The sequence below is a fragment of the Gorilla gorilla genome, chromosome 8 (genome assembly GCF_029281585.2).
Source record: "Gorilla gorilla gorilla isolate KB3781 chromosome 8, NHGRI_mGorGor1-v2.1_pri, whole genome shotgun sequence".
In the NCBI taxonomy this organism is placed as follows: domain Eukaryota; kingdom Metazoa; phylum Chordata; class Mammalia; order Primates; family Hominidae; genus Gorilla; species Gorilla gorilla.
In genome coordinates, this window is record NC_073232.2 from 96,568,787 (window position 1) to 96,578,547 (window position 9,761).

The window sequence follows — 9,761 nt, forward strand, 5'->3', positions numbered from 1 at the left end:
GCAAGACTCCAGACAGCGGAGAACCTCATGCCTGGCACCTGAGGTACCCAGCAGCCTCCTGTCTCCCCTTTCAGCCTTCACAGCAGTGAGCTGCAATGTTGGAGGGCTTCATCTCGGGCTGCAAGGACCCTGGGAAAGTTCCAGAACTCCACGTCCTTGTCTCAATTGTGCCATCAACTTTCAGAGCTATCATGAGCCAACCTCACCCCACAGGGCCTCAGTCGCCACCATGTGGGCCTCTCCAGTGCAAACCACCGAGCATTCCACCATGACCGGTCACAGCTACAAATCCAGAGACCATCAATCCTGCTATGGTGCAGGGTGGCAAGCACCCAAGGGTGGCTGACCAAGACTGCAGAGTCTCCTCCATCTTCAGGTCCATTCAGCCTCCTGGCATTTAACTACCAGCATCCAGTGGTCCCCAAGGAATCCCTTCCTAGCCTCCTGACATGAGTCTGCTGGAAAGAGCATCCAAACAAACAAGTAATAAATAAATAAATAAACTCAATGCAGACACATCCTTGTTTGACAAGGTCAGTGATAGAGCCTGAGGCACAACTTTCTGCTAGAAGAAACCTGTCCCTAAAGCCTTCCCTGCAGGCCACTCTTTGTCACAACACTATGTAACTGTGTGAGGAGCAGGGACAGAGGCCCTGGGTCTGGCACAACAGGGCTCGAAGCCCTGCCCTGCTAAGGGTGTTCTGTGTGAGCTGGGCATGTTGGGTCTCTTCTAGAAAACTAAGATTACAGGACCTACTCAGAGGACAAATAGCCAGGTGTGAAGTGCCCACAAAGGGCCTGGCACACAGAGGGACTTGGTTCAGGGAAATCCTTGCCTCTCCTTCCCCATCCTGGGGGAGGGTGTTTATGCTCACGGTGAACACAATGCTGCAGGGCTGAGGCTCAGAGGGCACAGATGGCTCAGGTCTGAGCAGCTTATCTCTCAACAAAGCTCCCTTCTAATCCGATTCTCACAGCAAGGTGAGAAGCCCCACCGCTGCACCCTCCACAGCTGCGTAGGAGAACGCCAGGCCCCCTCTGGGCTGATGGGCGTAGGAGAACGCCAGGCCCCCTCTGGGCTGATGGGCGTAGGAGAATGCCAGGCCCCCTCTGGGCTGACGGGCAGAGATTCCCTGGCCCAGGGCTCTTGGGACAGTGGTGCCCAGGGCTCTGGGGACAGTGGTGACCAGGGCTCCGGGGACAGTGGTGCCCAGGGCTCCGGGGACAGTGGTGCCTAGGGCTCTGGGGACAGTGGTGCCCAGGGCAAGTCAGAGTCTTTGTCTTGTCACAGGCCAGATTTTTCACATCTCTTCCATATGTTCCACTCCCAGGCTCACTCACTCACTCAATCGTTCCCAGGCTCTGCAGTGTTCTGTTCACCACGGGCATAAATACCCCTTCCGAGTGGGGCAGGGGAGGCGGGGACTTCCCTGAACCCAGCCCCTCTGTGCACCAGGCCCTTTGCTGCACTTCACACCTGACTATTTGCCCTCTGAGCAGGTCCTTTAATCCCCATGTTCATCTATCCCGGGGTAGTAATTGTCAGGCCCTGAGCTGCGTTCTGAGGCTCAGAGATGAACAAATATGGTCCCCTGATGTCTGAGAGGCAATCATTTCTCCACAAAGCTGTGGGCACCCAGGTAAGAACAGAGGGCTGGGACTGCAGGAGAAAGAGTGGAAGACGAGGAAGGAATGAAAAGACTGCTCAAACTCAGCAGAAGACGCCAGCCAGAGAAGGGGCGCAGGATGTGTGTGTGTGTGTGTGGTGTGCAGAGGGGTGTGGAGGACATTGGAGGTGGGGGGGGGGGGTTGTGTGGTGTATGTGATGAATGGTGTGTGTGTACGGTGTGTAATGTGTGTGCGTGATGTGTATGTGAGGGTACAGGATTTGTGCATGTGTATATGTGAAGTGTGTGTGATGTGTGGTGTGTGTGTGAGGGTATGGACTTTGTCTGTGGTGTGTGTGCCATATGTATGTCTGTAGCATGTGTGTAGTTTATACAGTGTGTGTGATGTGTGTTGTCAATGTGTGGTGGATGGCGGATGTGTGGTTTGTGGTATGTATGGTGTGTGTGTGGAATGTGTGATGTGTGGTGTGTGTGGTGTATGTGTGTAATGTGGTATGTGTTGTGTGTGGTGTGTGTGATATGTGGTGTGTGGTTGTATGTGTGGTGTGTATGATGTGTATGGTGTGTGGTGTGACTGATGCATTTGTATGGTGTGTGGTTTGTGTGTGTGGTATGTGTGTGTGTGCGTAGGGTGTGTGGTGTGTGATGTATGTGTGTGTTGGGGCATGTGGTTTGTGTGTGTGTGTGGTGTGTGTGTGGTGTATGTGTGGTATGTGGTGTGTGTGTGGTGTATGTGTGGTATATGGTGGATGTGTGGTTTGTGGATATTGTTTGTGGTATGTATGATGTGTGTGTGGCATGTGTGATGTGTGGTGTGTGTGGTGTATGTGTGTAATGTGGTGTGTGGTGTGTTGTGTGCAGTGTGTGGTGATGTGTGGTGTGATGTGTGATGTGGTATGTGGTTGTGTGTGTGAGGCATTTGTGTGGTGTGTGGTTTGTGTGTGTGGTGTCTGTGTGATTGTGTGTGTGTGTTGGAGTGTGTGGTGAGGGATGTGTGTGTGGTGTGTGTGTGTGTGTGTGTGTGTGTGTGTGTGTGTGTGTGTTGGGGTGAAGTAAGGATGCAGCAAGGGCCAGGCAGGAAGCTTGAGTGTTGAAGAAGTCAGCAACTGGACAGCAGCATCAGGACAAAAGGGAAGCAGAGGGTTCAGCCGGGGCCTATGGAAGGGCCTGGAAAGTCCTCAGTGTTTGGGGTTTATCTTGAGAGCAATGAAGAACCAGAGATTCAGTAAGCAGGAGAGAATGCCATGAGAGAGGGCCATTAAAAGACAGAAGGAAGGGAGCTGAGGCAGGGGTGGCAAGTGCGGCACCAAGGGCCAGGGTTGGGGCATTCAGAACAGCAGTGGAGAGGCTTTGGAGATGTGTTAGCTGCGGGGCTAACACGTCCACAGTGGCGGCTCCGTGCTGTGTCAGACCCTCACCAGGAACTCCTTTGGCAAGGTGAATCACCCAGCAGCAATGCAAGAGCTGGCCATTTCTGTGTCCTTCTCCTCTCCCTTGTCTCTTCTCCACCCCAAGCCCCAAAAAAGGTAAAGAAAAAAGCCACACACACAAAAATTAAACATGCGTGCTGGAGAGTCAACCAAAAGGAAGACTCAAAGGCCGTGTGCCCCACTGATAAGCTGACTTGCTTCTGGGAACCATGGAAAGGAAGGGGAGCAAGAGTTCTGGAAGCCTCAGCCTCTGTGAGGGCTGTAAGTGAGGAAGACTAGATATTTAATACACACAAATAAGAGGAAGACACAGCCTGGCCTGTGGGAAAGAAGGAGCACCTTCTCTGAGGGCCAGGATTGCAGGGTCACAGCTGTGAGCCACAGCTGTGAGGACACAAGGCCCTCAAGGGACACCAGCCCCTCAAAACAGCCTAGGTCAAAGAGGAGAACATAAAAGGAGCAGAGGACCCTGCACTTGCTCCGCCCTAGCCTGTCCTATCTGTCCTTCTGAGGAGGGAGGGAAAGCCTGTGGCGGGTTCCCAGGCCAACAGAGATGCTCACGCAAAGCTAGAGGTCCGTGGCTCCTTGGGAGCAGGTGCTGCTTCCCTCAGAGATACCAAAAACTTTCCTTCCCACTCTCACTGACCACCTTCAAAACTTGCAACATGCACTTTTAAACTTTCTCAGCAATCGCTTGAACCGGGGAGGCAGAGGTTGCAGTGAGCTGAGATCACACCATTGCGCTCCAGCCTGGGCGACAGAGCAAGACTCCGTCTCAAAATAAATAAATAACTTTTTCAGCAGTGGAAGAATTTCGCTCTCAAAGGGAGGTTGAGACTAAAGGGAAACTCTTGTGAATAACACTTTTCCAGTTTGGGGAGAAAACCCAAACATCTGGAAGTGACTTTAAAATAATAAAACTGGAATTCTTATGTTGCCCTAATTGAGTCTTGAAGAATCTAGACCAGTTTGCAGGTTACAGTAGCATCAATAGAGGAAGTGTACAGTCTCCGTGGCAACTAAAGGGGTCGATACTCCCTGAAAGGGTGGGACCCTGCTGTAATTGATAGAGCATGAGCTTCAAAATCAGATTTGGGCTCACATGATGGCTCTGTCATACACCCACTTTGTGACATTGGGGAGGTCAGATAACCTCTCAGAACTTCTCCCCATCCGTAAAATGAGACTGAAACTGCCTGTCACACCTCTCAGCTCATCTCTGGGCAAATAGCCCATGGTAAACCACCTTCTGGAGCCCTGCGGGGGCCATACCCTGGCTGGTTAATGCTCACACAGTGACTCCCCTTACAGACTCTGCAGCATTTTTCCTGCTTTGGGAGCATAGGTGTGTCCAGGGCTCAAGTCTGATCTCCCCAGTGGTGGCTGGACCTTGCTCATTTACTAGGAGCCTGGCAACATGTAGGTAGGTCTAGAAGCAATAAGCAGACTCAGGTTATCAACAGCTCCATCTCAGGAAGAGGTCTTTGGCACCCATCTGCTTTTTAACCTCAGTTAAACTACACTGCCCCTCAGGACATGCAAAGTATCAACCAGAATGGGGGGGAGGGTGTCAAATTATAAGATGTCCACTCTGAGAAGTCCCTTTCCACATTAAATGCAAGAATTTCAACTCAATGTTTAAATATGCTGTGCATGTAAACATTTATATATGTGCCATAGTCTCCACCACTCCCTATTGCCTTTCACCCAGCCATTTCACACATTTCCATTTCCTGCCTGGTTCAGCATGGATTTTCAGTGTATACCCCTGGCTTCTCCACTCTGCCAATTTATGGATGGATGGATAAGGAGCATGACAAAGGCCATGACCAGGAACCAAGGCTTATGACATTGTCAGATGCATCTTCATTCATTCATTCAATATTCCTCTATTTGGCCGGGCGCAGTGGCTCACCCGTTTAATCCCAGCACTTTGGGAGGCTGAAGCAGGTGGATCACCTGAGGTCAGGAGTTCAAGACCAGCCTGGCCAACATGGGAAAACCCCATCTCTACTAAAAATACAAAAAAATTAGCCGGGCATGGTGGCACACAGTTACTCAGGAGGCAGAGGCAGGAGAATCACTTGAACTTGGGAGGCGGAGGTTGCAGTGAGCAGAGATCATGCCACTGCACTCCTGCCTGGGTGCAGAGCCAGACTTCGTCTCAAAACAAACAAACAAACAAATAGACTTGCTGCTATACAGATTGCCATAAATTTTCTAAATACTCTTTTAGGCTGGGCGTGGTGGCTTACACCTGTAATCCCAGCACTTTGGGAGGCTGAGGTGGGTGGATCACGAGGTCAAGAGATAGAGACCAGTCGGGTCAACATGGTGAAACCCTGCCTCTACTAAAAAAAAAAAATTAATTTTTTAAAGAAGCCCCTCTCCCTCTCCCTCTCCCTCCCCCTCCCCCTCCCCTCCCTCTCCCCCTCCCCCTCCCTCTCCCTCTCTTTGCACGATCTCCCTCTGATGCTGAGCCGAGGCCTCTCCCTCTCCCTCCTCTTTGCATGGTCTCCCTCTGATGCTGAGCCAAGGCTGGACTGTACTGCCACCGTCTATTCGTTCAGCCAGTGAATAATTACCCATTGAGGACCTATTTTGTGCCAGACCCTATGCTAATGCTGAAGCAAACTATGAATGAAACACAGCCTCTTCCCTGGTGCACAGCCTTCTAGGGGAGACACACAAGCAGACTGCACAAAAGACTTTTATTTTTAGACAAGGTCTCACTGCGCTCACTCTGGAGTGCAGTGGTGCAATCATGGCTCACTGCAGCCTCAACCTCTCAGATTCAAGCAATCCTCTCACCTCAGCCTCCCAAGTAGCTGGGACTACAGGTGTATGCCATCACACCCAGCTAATTTTTTTTTTTTTTTTTTTTTTGTAGAGACAGGTTTTCACGGTGTTTCCCAGGCTGGTCTTAAACTCCTCGGCTCAAGTGATCTGCCCACCTCGGCCTCCTAAAGTGTTGGGATTATAGGCATGAGCCACCGAGTCAGGCCTACTAAAGTCTTTTAAAGGCTCTGTTGAGGTTCCAAATAGGGAGCAGTTCTGCTTGGAGGCAGAGGTATGCTGGGAAAAAGAATCTTCTGGGAAGAGAGAGATCCTTTGATGTGTTCCTCTACTCAGTCTCAGCCATGTGGCAGGCTGAGAAAGCAAAGGAGACTACTGTAGGCAAAGTCAGGGTTAGAGGAGGCTCTGCCCACCCGTATGAATGCCCATACAAGCCAGGAGTCAGAATGAGTGGGCAAAATGGTTACTGGAGCCACTAACCTATTAGATGGGTACAAGGAAACAGGTGGCACCACAGAGTCCCTCAGTTAAAGAGATAGGCAAGGTCTCAGATAGGAAAGGGACCCCATCCTCATGTCAGAGGAAACTGAGATAGCCACTCTACACCTGGCCTGGGCACAGCAAGGGGGCAGGGGAAGCCACATGTCACAGTAGATGGGTATCCAGGCTCCCCAGGCACACTGAGCCCACAGCTGAACTACTAACCTCAGAGCTCACTGCGTGGGGCGGGACTCCCAATTTCCAGCCAGGGGAGGACATCCTGGCCCAGACCTGCAGAGGAGAGTCTTCAGGACCTTACCTGGACTGGGACAGTACCTGACGGAATTGTATCCAGAGAGGGTATGTCCAGTACACAGTTGATACATCCAGGCCTATTCAGATCCCCTGACCCTATTCCGTCAGGCTCAGTACCAAACTCTGCCTTGGGCCAGGACTTTCCTATCGTGAGCAATCATTTTGTTGAAACTTTGGACAGAGCAGCTCAGGATGCCAACACACCAGGACAGAGGTCAGTCTGTCAAATGGTCTCACCCTAACTGTCTCAGACTGCTGGGGCAGAAGCAGGGCACTAGAAACCTATTGCGACTGTCTACCTGACCTGGCTCCCCCCTCATATTGTCAGGAAATGAGCCTGAATCGCAGGCACCTGCTGCTCACCACATCCTCAGTACCAGATGGAGCCTGGAAGGCACCTGGCCCAACTGCTGTCAGTGCAGGTATGCACGTGTGTCTATGCGTGGAGATAAGATGTGAGTGGATTCACACATTGTTGGATATGTGTGTATGTGTGTACAAATGGGACTATAAGTCTTGTGTATGTTTGTGGGCAGCTGTGTGAATTTGTGTCTATGCACATGGGCAAGGGACTGTGGGTTGGCACACTCAGGTAGATCAGATAAAGGCAAAGACATGGATGTGCACATGAGCCTGAGTTGGCATATTGGCAGACTTACAACACATGCATGCCCAGGCTAACAGCTGACATGCCAATTCTCGCTTATCAATAGCTGGAGCAGCTGCCATAAATCCACCAGAAGAAGAGCTGTCAGAAGCTGACTTTAAGATGGCACTATGTGGTACTGCACTGCAGGTACCATGGCAAGGAGGCCCCAGGAGACAGGGAGCTCACCACCCTTCAGGGGTGACGGGCATTTGGAAGACAGTGTGACTGGTGTGACTGAGGCTGCCCAGGCTCTGTAAGTGAGGGCCAGGTCCCATGTCTCATGGCAGATGAGTCCTACTGAGCCTTGACAAGCCAAGACCTTCCATACTGCAAGGTCAAGATCAGGGTCCATGGTGAGAACCACCATAAAGAGCTGCTGTTTTCCCAGGTCCTTAGGTGATTTGAGGACAGGGTTGTATCTAGGGTGACCGCCAAATACCAGGTTACCCTAGGCTTTGCTGGTTTTAGCATTGAAAGTCCTGCATCCCTGGAAACCCCTCAGTCCCAGGCAAACTTGGGCAGCTGGTTACACTAGCAGATCTGAACCTAAAACAGCTGAAGGAAGCAGCAGGAGTTGGAGTGGGGGGTGTGGAGGGTCTTTCTCAGACCCTTCTACATCAGAATAGAAGTCAGATGTAATGGTGCTGCCTGTGTTCTCAGCTGCTCAGGAGGCTGAGGCAGGAGAGTCTTTTGATCCCTAGAGTTCAGGGCCAGCCTGGGCAACATAATAACACCCTATCTCTAAAAAGAAAGAAGAAGAAAATACAAAGTAAAATACAAAACTGGGGCTCTGGAAGGAATGTGTGATGTGTGAGTGAGAGGCCTAGAAGCTGAAGCTTCAGTAGATTCAAGATAATCTACTTCTGCCATGAAAAGGGTTTGAACCAGGCGGGCACAGTGGCTCATGCCTGTAATCCCAGCACTTTGGGAGGCCAAGGTGGGTGGATCACCTGAGGTCAGGAGTTCAAGACCAGCCTGGCCAACGTGGTGAAACCCCGTCTCTACCAAAAAAAAAAAAAAAGAAAAAAAATTTGCTGGGCATGGTGGCATGCACCTGTAATGCCAATATTTGAGAGGCTGAGGCAGGAGAATGACTTGAACCTAGGAGATGGAGGTTGCAGTGAGCTGAGATCCGCCATTGCACTCCAGCCTGGGTGACCGAGTGAGACTCCAGCTCAAAAAAAAAAAGAGTTTGAACCTTCTTTGGAGCCAACCCAAACTGTATGTGAATTCAAGCTCTGCACCTCAGAGAGAATAAGTCACTTGTTTGGTCGTACACAGCCAATGAGGAAATCTCCTTCCTCTGCAAAGCAGAGAAAATCACATTGGGAGAGCAGTGCAGGTCAAAAAAGATAATATGGGCAAATATACATAAGCACACATACAGCACATGGCATGTAGGCTACTCCTTCCCCTTCCCTCTCCAGTGCATGGCTGTTGACTGAGGGAACTGAGGAGAGAGAAATCAACGGCCCTAGATTGGTGAGGAGCAGGGCTAACAGGACCCAGGGAGAGCTGGCTTTTCTCGGCACACCAAGACATCTGCTCCAGGAAACCTTGGTTCTGCCTCTGGCTCCTGGGAAATCCACGGCAAGCCTCAGTCTCCACATCCCTATATGGGACTTGCAGAATACTTGCCTTAGCTTTGTCCCAGCACTTTGGGAAGCAGATTCAGAAACGTCTGTGCAATTTAAAGTGTGTCTTTTCAGCAAAAGAGCCAAGCCTAAGGAGACTGAAAACTGCTGCACATTCTAAGACCATTGATTCATCTTCCTTCTTCTCTGCAAATCCCTGACCCTTGCTCACAGTAGATCATGTAGGGCTAGACCAAGGGATGGGGGATGCTCTGTTCCCTCAAAGGCCCCTGGCAGGGGGAGGGGGGGAATGCTGAGTCCTCAGCTATGGAGACCTCTCCCAGGAGCACACAGAGGAGGGATCTCCTCTATCTGAGAACACATCCACCCAAGGGCATCCTGGGAAGTGGCCTGGCTTGGGCTTGAAGTGACCACCCTGTACCCCCATAAATGGCCCAACCAGGAGAAGGAAAACAGGCTGCATTTCCAAGCACCCTCCAGTGTCAGATCAGGAGAACGAGGAAGCCCAAGGAGCTTTACCAGCAGCCAAAAAGGTTCCTGGGATTACCTGTGTCTTCAAGTTATCAGCATCCAGGACCCCAATAGCAGTGCCTTGCTTTGTGTAAATACCCTCTAGGAATGAGATCTCGTGCCTCTCTGGCAGTTCAGATCTATCTTGGCCAGCTCTGTGCAAGTCTGTCCTAAGATGGGACAGGCCTAAGATGGCCTTCAGGCCCTTCACTCTTCCTTGGAAGGTTTGAAGAGTGGGTCAGCTGCCCCTTCATGGTCCCAGACTGGGCACTGACTGGGGATGGGGAGCAGAACTGCCTCTCACCCTGGTGGACACCTGAGGGTCCTCCCTGCTGCCCACCACACAGATCAGACCCTT